We start from the raw sequence: 13335 nt of genomic DNA, 5'->3' as shown, positions 1-13335 counted from the left end.
TAAATCAACGTTTTGGTTTTGTTTGATTTACGGATAATCCAGTGAATGCTGGGAAAATTAGGAGAAGGCGCATTATGAAGGCGGTGTGTGTGTGTGGTGTGTGTGTGTGTTTGTGTGTGTGTGTGTGTGTGACACTGGCATTTGTTTTCAGAAGATATTATGATAGATGCTGCATATCACAGTGCACTGAGATTTGTGACACATTGTAAAGCTTTAACCCATCACTGTACCCTGCAAGGGCTGGTTTGCCTTCACTAACTGTATGGAGGCTCAGTCACTGGTACATTTTTATATACAAAGCCATGTTAGGGAAACTTCTATCCTACATCTGCTCCCTGATCTCACGGCGAATTGTAAGTGTCACAAGTTAGACACTTCTATATTGTTTGTTTGGTGGCTCATCTAAACTCTCCTGTCATTTCAGATCCCGCCTTCCTCCAGGCCCTTGTAATCAGCTCACTTCCCTCACCTGGTCTCCCCAGCCCTTCCCTTCACCTGTTACTCATTCCCTCATCACTCCACAGTATTTATCCCACCTCACTATCACTTGTCCTTTGCCAGATTGTCTTGTTTTTTCCGCCAAGCTCTCCAGTGAGTGTTGTGCTCTAGCCTAGATTTTTGTCCTGCTCGGTTTTTGATCCCTGCCTGCCTGTTTACGGATCTCGAGTTCCTGCCTGCTCCCTGTCTGGTTTTGGTTGCCTGTCTGACGGATTTCCTGGTTTTTACCCTGCCTGTCCCTGACCTGAATAAACTGAACATTGCTATACACTGGTTGTATCTGAGTTGTGCTATTGGGTTCTGATCTGTACCTGTGATCGTGACAGTACAATCTGGCCAACATGAATCCAGCCGACTCAGCGACAGAACCACCTACGCACGATATCATGTTACAATGCCACAAGCAGCAGCTTACCTTCATAGCTGAAGCAATGCAGGAGATGGCCGCTCGTCACGAACGGACCTTTGTGAATCTCCGTGATCATCTTAAGAACCTTCCTGCTACGGTCCAAAGTCCGGAACTAACTCCAGCTTCCGCTGTTCGAATCCAGAGTCCTCCGGCATCGGATGCATGCCTGCCTCCTCCGGAACGCTACTCTGGAGCCCCAGGTTCGTGCAGACCATTCCTGGTCCAATGTTCCCTCGCCTTCGAGCTTCAGCCTTCCGCCTTCCCAACAGAAAGATCCCGGGTGGCGTATATTGTCTCTCTTCTCACGGGCAAAGCTAAAGACTGGGGTACCGCCGAATGGGAGAGACAATCCTCTGCCTGCTCGTCTGTAAGTTTATTCTCAGATGAACTGCATGCGTAAAGTCTTTGATCACGCTACACCCGGAAGAGAGGTCGCTCGGGGACTGTTTAACCTGGCGCAAGGAGGGAGATCTGTGTCCGATTACTCCATCGAGTTTCGTACCATAGCCACCGAGAGTAACTGGAATGCTTCTTCACTTCTCGATGCCTTCTACAACGGTCTGTCGGATCGCCCTAAAGACTAACTGGCAGCTCAGGACCTTCCTGCTGATTTAGATGAGCTGGTGGCTCTCTCCATCCACATTGACTGCCGTCTGCGGGAGCGGAGGAAAGAGAGGGTTTTCTCTGTCGCCCCTCAGGCTCCGTCTCTCCCGTCAGCGCATGCTACTGAACAGGTGAGAGGAGGATTTTCTAACTCTTCTGAACCAATGCAGCTGGGGCGGACCCGGCTCTCCGAGGCAGAACGACAGCGCCGCCTGCGGGACAACTGCGGGACAACTGCGGGACAACTGCTGTCTTTACTGCGGCCAGGAGGGTCATCTTGCCTTCTCTTTTCCTGTAAAAGGCAGTGCTCACCAGTCATCCAGATGGAGCTGGTGAGCCGAATTATGAATTTAGAAATGCCCTCTCGACCCCTAACCCATGCTCAGCTGAGCTGCTTGGGGAAAATTCACACTGTGGCTGTTCTTATTGACTCTAGTGCTGATGCCAGTCTTTTGGATATAACACTGGCCTTTCAGATGGGACTTGGTCGGGAGGTTTTGGAGAAGCCCATCAATGCTACAGCTCTAGATGGTCGTCTTCTCTGCAGAGTGACACACCGTTCAACTCCAGTTCAAATAAGCATGTCAGGTAATCACAGCGAAACACTCTCTTTTCACCTTATCCATGCACCACATCAGCCTATTATTTTGTGGTTTCCTTGGTTAAGGAGGCATAATCCTCATATAGATTGGGCTTCAGGGACTATTAGAGAGTGGAGTGCTCATTGTCATGCTGTCTGCTTAAGATCTAGTTCCTCAATTGATTCCAGTCAGCCGATTATCTCTGAGTGTCGAGACCTTTCCGGTGTTCCCAAGGATTACTGGGACCTTAAAGAGGCCTTTAACAAGATTCGGGCCACCTCACTCCCGCCTCATTGTGCCAATGACTGTCCTATTGACCTGTTACTTCTCCTCCTAGAGGTCGACTTTTTTTCTTTATCGGCTCCTGAAACTAAGTCAATGGAGAAGTATATCAATGACTCTTTGGATGCAGGGCTTATCCGGCCTTCATCATCTCCTGCTGGTGCAGGTATTTTCTTCGTGGGTAAGAAGGATAAGACTCTGCGCCCATGCATTGACTACAGAGAACTCAATAACATCACTGTCAAGAACAGGTACCCCCTTCCACTTGTTTCCTCTGCATTTGAACTGTTACAAGGCGCTACTATTTTTACCAAGCTGGACCTACGTAACGCGTACCATTTGGTGAGAATCAGGGAGGGGGACGAGTGGAAGACGGGATTTAACACTCCTAGTGGACATTATGAGTATTTAGTCATGCCTTTTGGACTCACCAATGCACCTGCAGTCTTCCAGGGGTTGGTGAATGATGTTCTGCGGGATCTTCTCAATATCTGTGTTTTTGTATACCTGGATGACATTTAGATTTTTTCCAAGTCAAAACAGGAGCATGTGGTCCATGTTCACCTTGTCCTCCAGAGGCTCTTGGAGAACCACCTCTTTGTCAAGGCCGAGAAGTGTGTGTTCCACACCACAGAAGTCCCGTTCCTGGAATTTGTGGTCTCCACCAGAAACATCAAGATGGATCCTGAAAAGACCAAGGCGGTGACTGACTGGCCATGCCCTTCAACACGCAAGGAGCTCCAACGCTTTCTGGGTTTTGCCAACTTCTACCGGAGGTTTATTCGAAACTACAGTTTGGTGGCAGCCCCTCTCACAGCTCTCACCTCTCAGAACATTCCCTTCCGGTGGTCCTCGGTGGCCGAAGGGGCTTTTGGTGAGTTAAAGTCACGCTTCACCTCTGCTCCTATTTTGATGTTTCCAGATTCTACTCGGCAGTTTACTGTAGAGGTAGATGCGTCGGACACTGGAGTTGGGGCAGTTCTTTCTCAACGGTCGGCCGAGGATCAGAAGATGCACCCGTGTGCCTTCTTCTCTCAGAAGCTGTCCCCAGCAGAAAGGAATTATGACATTGGAAATCGAGAACTGTTGGCAGTGAAACTTGCCCTGGAAGAATGGAGACACTGGTTGGAGGGAGCAGAGCAGCCTTTTGTTGTCTGGACTGACCACAACAATTTGGAGTACATCCGTTCAGCTAAGCGGCTGAACTCTCGTCAAGCCAGGTGGGCTCTGTTTTTAACACGCTTTGATTTTTCTCTTTCATACAGACCTGGTTCTAAGAACATCAAACCTGACGCCCTGTCTCGCCAGTTCCAGCCAGAGAGCTCTCCATCTCATACTGAGAATATCATCGCTTCTACATGTGTCATTGGTCTGGTGACCTGGGAGGTGGAGGATAAGGTCAAGCGCTCTTATGCTGAACACCCAGCCCCAAGTGCCTGTCCTGTTAACCGTCTGTTTGTTCCTGCCCCTCTCTGTACCCAGGTTCTCCAGTGGGGTCATAACTCTCGCCTGGCTTGTCACTCAGGAGTGAGACGGTCCCTAGCCCTGATTCGACAGCGATTTTGGTGGTCTTCCATGGAGAAAGATACCAAGGAATTCATTGCTGCTTGCCTAGTCTGCTCCCAAAATAAGACCTCACGCCAAGCTCCCTACCAGTCTTCTTCATCCCTTGCCTATCCCTCATCATCCCTGGTCCCACATCTCCTTGGATTTTGTCACTGGACTACCACCCTCAGACGGTAACACAGTCATACTCACAGTCATAGACAGGTTTTCCAAGTCTGCCCGGCTTATTCCATTAACCAAATTACCTACTGCCAAGGAAACGGCTGAAATCATGCTCATGTGTTCAGGCTGCATGGTCTCCCCAATGACGTTGTGTCTGATCGGGGACCACAATTTACTTCTCGTTTTTGGTCCGAGTTTTGCAGGCTACTGGGAGCCAGTGTCAGTCTCTCGTCCAGATTTCATCCCCAGTCCAATGGTCAAGCAGAGCGAATGAACCAGGAGATGGAGACTGCCTTACGCTGTCTAGCCTCCTCCACTCCCTCCTCCTGGTCGAGGCAGCTTCTATGGGTTGAGTATGCCCACAACACCCTTCCTAGTTCTGCTACTGGTCTTTCTCCATTCCAATGCTCCCACGGATACCAGCCGCTCCTTTTCCCGGCACAGGAACGGGAGGCCAGCGTCCCATCTGCACAGGCGTTTGTAAGCCGATGTCGACGCATGTGGTTAAAGGCCCGCTCCGCGCTCCTGCGCTCTTCCGACTGTTATCAACGGACCGCCAATCGCCGTCGCAAGCCAGCTCCACAGTACTCCCCAGGGCAACGTGTCTGGCTCTCCACACTGGGATCTCCCTCTCAGAGTTGAGTCAAAGAAGTTGTCTCCCCGTTTTGTAGGCCCATTTCCCATAGCTAGGATTATCAATCCTGCAGCTGTCCGCCTGCGTCTGCCTCCTTCTATGAGGATTCATCCTACCTTCCACGTGTCCAAGATCAAACCAGTTAATGTGAGCCCTCTTCAGCCCCCCTCTAGACCCCCACCACCACCCCGGACTATCGACGGGGAGACTGTTTACACTGTCCGTCGCCTCATCAAGTCCCGGCGACGTGGTAGAGGGTTGCAGTACCTGTCACTGGGAGGATTATGGCCCTGAAGAGCGTTCATGGGTGCCTGCTCGCAGTATCTTTGACCCATCTCTCATTACTGACTTTCACCAGGCTCATCCCGATCAACCACGTGGGACGTCAGGAGCCGTCTATAGAGGGGGGGGGGGGTTCTGTCACAAGTTAGACACTTCTATTATTGTTTGTTTGGTGGCTAATCTAAACTCTCCTGTCATTTCAGATCCCGCCTTCCTCCAGGCCCTTGTAATCAGCTCACTTCCCTCACCTGGTCTCCCCAGCCCTTCCCCTCACCTGTTACTCATTCCCTCATCACTCCACAGTATTTATACCACCTCACTATCACTTATCCTTTGCCAGATTGTCTTGTCGTTTCCGCCAAGCTCTCCAGTGAGTGTTGTGCTCTAGCCTAGATGTTTGTCCTGCCCGGTTTTTGATCCCTGCCTGCCTGTTTACGGATCTCGAGTTCCTGCCTGCTCCCTGTCTGGTTTTGGTTGCCTGTCTGACGGATTTCCTGGTTTTGACCCTGCCTGTCCCTGACCTGAATAAACTGAACATTGCTATACACTGGTTGTATCTGAGTCGTGCTATTGGGTTCTGATCTGTACCTGTGATCGTGACAGTAAGTGGCTACTGCCTGAGATCGCATGCTTTATTAAAAGCATAGTTTTATTAAATGTGCCAACTACTAGGACTGTCTTAGGGAAGATAGCTTTTAGATGCGCAGCTCCACTGTCTTGGAATAGTCTGCAATTGAAATGGAAACTGAACAATCTGGTGCCACTAAATGTTTTTAAAGCTTGTTTGGATGCTACTCAATCGGAAGCTGTTGGTACCTGCTCATGTGGATAGTTATGTAAATTGTAATCCCTGTAATGATGCTGTAAAATGTCGTTTTGTTGTTCTGTTTCTGTTTTTTATGTTTCATGTGGAACCTACTTGAACAGGTCTCCCTTGAAAAAGAGATCAGTGATCTCAATGGGATACACCTGGATAAATAAAGGTTTGAAATTAAATGAACGTTCGTTCCGGTGCACTCCGACAGCATTTAGGACTACATCGAGATTAAGATTAAACTAACTTCCCTTGGGAACACCCGCATATACCTATGGAGTTAGCTAGATGTGTGTAAATTACTGTTCATGGTCATTTGAAAACAAGTGTCGGACAGACACACTGAACACAGAGCTGAGCAGAGCACATCATGCGCCTTGGTGACTGGACATCTCCTTCATAAAACTAATAAAAGGGGGAGTAATCGGGCAGTTCGATGTGTGTCTGGTTAATACGTAGCAGCCTGCAGTCACTCGCTGTTCTGGTAACACAGCGAAGGCGGTGCGTAAAAAGGCATATCTTTACCCGCTGGTGTTGCACTTCAAAGAGGCGGAGTTACACGTCCCGCTGCCTCCTGATGCTGCAGCCATTTCATGAAGTGAAGGAGGTTTTCCTTCTATAAAACAGCTGTGGGCAGCAGATACCGTGAGAGTCCCAGACATGAATTCATAGATCAAGGCAGACTGGTTTACTCTCCTGTTTTTCCAATCCGGTGCTTAAACAAATGGCTCTACACCCCTGGCCGACATGTCCTTAAAAGGAAGTCCGAGTTTGAAATATATTTCAAATAATGTATGCACTGCCATTTCCCCACATAAACATAACAGTCTGCAATTAAACGGTTGTCTCCTGTGCGCTCCACTTCCTACATTCATAAAAGCCATTTTCAACGGTTTTCTGGTGGAAGATTAACTAGGCTACTGGATGAAATAATATGACTGGTATAGGTGCGAAAATTAAACAGTTTTGGAAAAAAATGATAAAATATTTGTATATATTTATAATACTGCAAATATTACGATACATTCACAGCTATTTCGCGGCCCAGCAGTAACACCTCCACGGCCCTGTACCGGTCCGCGGACCGGGGGTTGGGAACCCCTGCTTTAGCTCACCTGAGTCCCTCAGTCTGACAGGAGAGGACATTCCCTTCACCTTGTTGTAGAAACCGCTCCTTACAGTATATCCGTTAGTGCAGCTAGCTAAACAGATGCTAATGTGGAGGGGTGGTCGTTTTTAAAGGCAGAGCCACCAAAATGCCTGACAACACCACCTTGCTGCATGCCTAAACCAAATTCTGGCTGTGGATTTCACAATACTGGAGCCATCCAAGAACGGGATGGAGAATGTCCTTGTGATGACTGATGTCTTCTCGAAGTATACCCAGGCCATCCCCACCCACGATCAATGGGCATCTACTGTGGCTACAGTGTTGGTAGATTTGGTGTCCCCGGTCGAATCCACTCGGACCAGGGGAGAAATATTCAAAAAATTCGAGAGTGCACTGATCCAACAGTGTAGTTTATATGGCATTCAAAAGTCCCGCACTACCCCATACCAGACTGCTGGGAATCGCCAATATGAAAGATTCAATCAAACCTTACATAACCTCCTGCGCACCCTTCCGACCACTAAGAAAAGGGATTGGTCATCCTATCTGCCTCAATTAACCTTTTCATGCAATACCACAGCACATCAATCTACTGGTGAGTCACCTTTCTTTTTGATTTTCAGACAAGATTCGCTTTTACATGTTGACTTCCTCGACATGGAAGAACCGAGCCTCAGAAGAAGGCAGTGCCCACGACTGGATTGTGGAGCAACAGACTTGGCTTCAGGTGGCATTTGGGGAGGCTACCAGACACCTGCAAGCCGCTGCCAGTCGACGAAAGGCACACCATGACCAAAAAGTGAAGGATGCTCCCCTACACGAAGGCCACATGGTGTATCTCAGGAATGTTGGACTGCGTGGCAGCAACAAAATCCAAGATGTTTGGAAATCGGTGTTGTATCAGGTCCTGAAAGCCCCCAAAGAAGGAGGATCTGTGTACACAGTTGCGCCAGTGGATGATCCCAATAAGGCAAGGAATGCCAAATACCTTGATCACACTAACAAATTATTCCTGCAGTCAAAATTGTTAAAATTCACAGACCTGGTAGAATTCCAAACGGCACAAATCATGTTTAAGGCTAATCATAACGTTTTACCAGGACACATCCAAAAAGTATTCACTCAACGAGTGGGGGGATATAGTTCAAGGAGACAATTTCAATTCATAGGGTCCGTACAACCAGAATAACTTTTTGTATCTCAGCCTGTGGAGTGAGACTATGGAACAGTGTGAATGTGGAGCTAAAGCGATGTTCAGACATTAACCAGTTCAAGAGGAAATACAGAGAAATTATTTTCTCGAGGTACAGGGATGGGGAAGGTGTTTGACTATGTGTATATGTGTGAGTATGTAGGTGTGTATATGTATGTGTGTCTATGTATATATAAATCAACAGGTAAAACAGATTAGTAATACTAATAATATCAATAATAATGCATACAAATGATAATTATTGCAGATTATAGATTATAAATAAATCATTTAGGGACAAGGGGGTGAGATTAAATAAGTTATACTTCTTCTCACTCCTTTTCGAACACTAGATGTGGCACTGTTTATGTTGCTAATGTTGTTGTTGTTGTTGTTGTTGTTGTTGTTGTTGTTGCTGTTGTAAATGTAATTTTTTGTTTTGATTTCTCTTACATGACTATGCACTGCAACATTTGTTTTGTAATTATTTATTTTACTTGTTCGAAATAAATGTATCAATCAATCAATCAATCAATCAATCAATCAATCAATCAATCAATCAATCAATCAATCAATCAATCAAATCAAATGTTCATCGCTCACTTCTCAAAGGCCACTATGGACAAGCACACACTAACGAAGCCGATGGGGCCTATGTCCAAGAAGACATAGAACCCACGGTGGGTGACGACGACTCGCTGAATGGTGACTTCTGTGTGGTAAGGCCACAATACACCAACATTCATGTGCCTGTTGTGAATTCCCAGTGCCCACCGGTTGACACTACTTCACTCCCAAGTACCTCTGGCATGTCTAGAACCTCAGGAGGCCAATCACTGGTTAGACATCCATGGCATCTCCTCGGACCGACAACCAGTCAGGAGTGGATGAAAGGGCGTTAAGAAGAATCAGTCGTGCCACTGCAGGCAAACATTCAAACCTTCACCATCTCCCCCAGACAGTTGGAAGCAGAGCGATCGGAGCTACTGCCTCCCAGGCACCCGTAGCTGAGGCTGCTGTTTTCAGACCTTGGCAATGAGTTAATCGTCGGGTCGACGATTGAAAGAGCGGAGGTGGATTGTAGCAGGAACACTGCGTTCAGGTAACTGTCCCACACTCATCTCCACGCCCTGAATTCACCATCACCTAAAGTAGGTCAACTCCTCCCCCAGAGGCAACCCTTAATTAACTCAGGGGTATTTAAGGCACCTGTGGCATCATGGCAGCCTTTGTTTCGTTTGCTGTCTGCCTGTTGCCACCTTAAGGGTAGGTCAATTGTCAGATACTGGATGTCATGTTTGATCAACAGCTTAATATTACTCATGTGCACCTTATATTAGCACTGAACTACATTCATTTGTATTAGCCTACACTCTAAAAACAAATGCCTTGGCTCAACAAAGAAAATCAACGCAACAGTTTGCATCGATGTTTATTGAGTTAAGACAACTTCTAATGAAATTGTCTTAAAGCAACAAAGTTATTTGAGTTAGGGGAGAAGGCTTTTCCTCTACAATCAGAGGTGTTTTTAATTACCACTTACTTAATAATTGGTTTCATAAACACAAGTTTTTAGGTTGATTACTCAAAAGATTAAGTTGCTCCAACTTGTTTTACCGTATGATTTAAAAGGAATTTTAAGTTGTATGTACTTAATTACCATCATTGTGAACACACCTTTTTAAGTTGACAACCATTTATAAATTAAGTTGCTCCAAATATATTGTATTCAATCGTTTTTTTTCATGTTTTTGCCTTTAAAGAAATAAATTAATGGATTCCACAACAAAAATATTAAGCAATTCACTTTTTATTTTGAACTGCTGTTGTTTATTTCAACACATGATGTTTCAATCAGGAGAAACTTCATTTAGTTTGAACATTTATTGACACATGCCATATGATAAGGTGCATGAACACCTGAAATCACAGCTGACTGCAGGAGAGAGGAGAACCATTTTATAATTTGGCTGCAGCACGTTGATTGGCTGCTGGAGAATGAGGTGAAATGTAATAGGTTAAAGACAACGCCTGTGATGAGCTGATTATATGCAGCTGCGGAATGAATGTATATACACCCAGTCTTCCTGAAAGAACTTGAGCTTCATTTAAATCTTGAAAAAAAAGATAAATAACACATTTAAATTGCCCCACAAATAATAAATAAACACATTAGCCATATTACCATGGGAAATGGGGACACAGCAAATACATGCTGCCATCACAACGAAGTTAGAGGCCTTTGCATATTTAAAACCAGTGCCAAATATGTAACATTTGTAAAGTTGTTGTAAAACTACAGAAACAAACTCTCAGGCTGCGGCCACACGAGGACGAATTCGGTCGTTTGCGTTACTGTTTAGTGTCATATAGACCGTTCGGCCACACGAGGACGACCGAATACGGCACTAAACGACTGAGGAAACGATAACGGGTCCCAAGGTGCATAGAAAGGCATACGCAACTCTCTGGGGGGTCAAACGGCTCCGTGTGTACGCCCTATCCGAACATTTTCAGATCACTGATAGTGATTGCGCAATAGCCCCACCTCTTCTGCTCACCTCCGCTTACCCCGCGCCATTGCTGAAGTGTTTCGCCACCAACAACAACAACAATGGCGGATCGCAGAGTTGCTATCGTGCTCCTCCCGCTGCAGAAAAACACACACTTCAAGTCAGATCATCACCCTTAGCTATTTTAATTACCTCTCAAACTCCCTAAACTAGTTATAAATATGTTTATTTTTACTGTCGGCCGGGTCACTCATTACTGGATCAGCTGCTGCATGAGACAGACGCTGACGCTGTCCGAAGAGAAGGAGGAAAAAGAGAGGCTCCGTGTATTTTATTATTATAATATATAGAGTCGTTATTCATTTGTTTTAAAGCTCAATAAATAACAAAGAAGACCTTTGACCGGCACTTTTATCATTTTGTCCGGAAGATTTAAACTTTAATACACGTTGACTGGCGAAAAACGCTGCCCGGTTCCCTCGGCCCCCACCGCGGAGAATAAACAGAAGGGCAACCATGACAACCATGCTTCTTCGCTGCTTTTGTGGAGGAAGTTACAGCGCTACGTACAGGCTCCTGCATATGTACTGCAGCTTCTCCAGCGGTTGGAGCTAAACGGAGCGGTCTCGTGTGGACAGACACTATCCGGTAAATATTGCGTGTGGACGGAAGCTTGTTTGTGATTGTGTTTGCGTTAATCCTATGCGTTTAGCCGTTTTTGTCCTCGTGTGGCCGCAGCCTCAATGGCCACCAATATGCAGATCACACACATCCATTTGACAAAAGATGTAACAAAGATGTTTCCACTGCCGACAGTCATAATTTCAAACAGTATGAACACATTTAACGCAGACTGCTTGCTCATTCATTTGTTTCCCTCGACCACGATGGTTGCCATGGTATGGTCAGATCCTGGGGTGGACCGGTCACTGATGAAGGCGATATTCATGTCCTTTTGAAACACATTAAATAATAGGTTAGCGCATAAGAGATAATGAATTAGGTAATTGCATACTTTTTAAACTGTCACTCTTAGCTAATTCAGAGCCATTATTACCAGCTGCTAAAGCAACGCTGGTATTGTTTTCACCTATTGAGTCTGCATGTGTGTGTCGTCATGGCAATGTGGTCCTGAAGACACACAGAGGTGCTTTTGAGTACTTTGCCTAGTGTTTAAATGCATGTGGACAGATTTTGTCAATCACAACCGTGCAAGTTTTAGTGTATCTTCTCATCTTTTTTGCAGGTTCCATACGATATGTGAACTGGTTAAGTGAAGAGCAGAAGCCACTTTTCAAATGTTACACAATCCTTTTCCCATGCCATTGCTGTCAACACCTATCCATGCTGAACGTTGCTAAGCTATTATTGATTGGGGTGTGGCCAAAAGTGCAATATGCTTCAAAATGTAACTGACAGAGAGCAGTGCTTTTGTCCTGTGTTTTTACACTGTGCCCGTGGATTTTATTTTATTTCAAGATTTTTGATTACGCCGCTAAACTCCTTGAAAAGGTCCTCTTCCTTTTCTCCAAGGTACACGACAAGGCAGCGGATGGCTATAGTTCTCTGAGTACTTCAATTGTATTGTGCTATTTTTGAAAAAGGAAAAAAAGAGAAAAAACCTAAATGAATATATTCTGAATGGGTGACTGCCAACAACTTGCATTTCAATGACAACTCTAAATAACGATCCTCGCTCAAGAAGCATGTCCTTGATCTGCTTCACGAGATTCATTTTGAATAAAAAGCGATATCACAATAGTAACCAAAGTATTTTTACTCTCACAGTAGCCTCTACTACTTTGTACCCTCTCACAGAACTATTCACAGTTCAAAGGCTGCTAAGTTTGCCTATACAGTGCAACTACAAGGCCATCTACTGTATTTGAATGACAAAAGATGACACTTACCTTAAAATGTCCTTTGTATATTTCTATTTGTCTTAACTGTGGGAACTTTTCCAGGCATGTTAAGTGGGAGTGGACTTGAAATCCTTATAGAACAGGTATAGAACAATTAAGTTATCAAGCCAATTGCATTACTTACTACAACTTGAATTTAGTTTTAAGTCACTTAATGCAGAAATCAGAGTTCAAATTACACACAATATTAAGTTGATGTAATTACCAACATTATTACGTCAACACAACTTATAAATGAATGTTTGCAACTTAAAATGTTTATCTAAATCAATTAACTCACATTTTTATCTTGCAACCATGCATTTAATTAAGTGGAGGTGAAAGGTCGCCTGAATTCGTTTTTAGAGTGTACTGTCAGCTTGTATCCTGGGCAGAGGTTGCGCTAGAGTTTTTCGCTGCCCGTCATTTTGACGGGCAGGATCGTAAAATTTCCGTCAAAATCCATTATTACCCGTCGGTCGGCCTGTACACAACTCTGCCGGGGGACGCTCGTGAACTGTCAACAAGGGACTGTTAGCGCCGTGTTATGCACATGGTTATGCATGTCCACTGCGAGCGCGCACAGCGTAAAGCAAATACTAACAGACATTTAAATTATCTGTTCGGCAAAGTTAGGTTTGGAAACGGTATAATTTCCTTTTGGGCGGGCATGCATAACACGGCATAACACCGGAGCCTCGCTGCGGGGAAACTGTGGCGCTGTTCTGAGTTTGTTCTAATCCGTCAAAATGACGGACGGCTTTCAGATTTTTTCGTCATTGTTAAA

The sequence above is a fragment of the Pseudochaenichthys georgianus genome, chromosome 7 (assembly GCF_902827115.2).
Source record: "Pseudochaenichthys georgianus chromosome 7, fPseGeo1.2, whole genome shotgun sequence".
Taxonomy (NCBI): domain Eukaryota; kingdom Metazoa; phylum Chordata; class Actinopteri; order Perciformes; family Channichthyidae; genus Pseudochaenichthys; species Pseudochaenichthys georgianus.
This window is presented reverse-complemented; position numbering follows the sequence as displayed.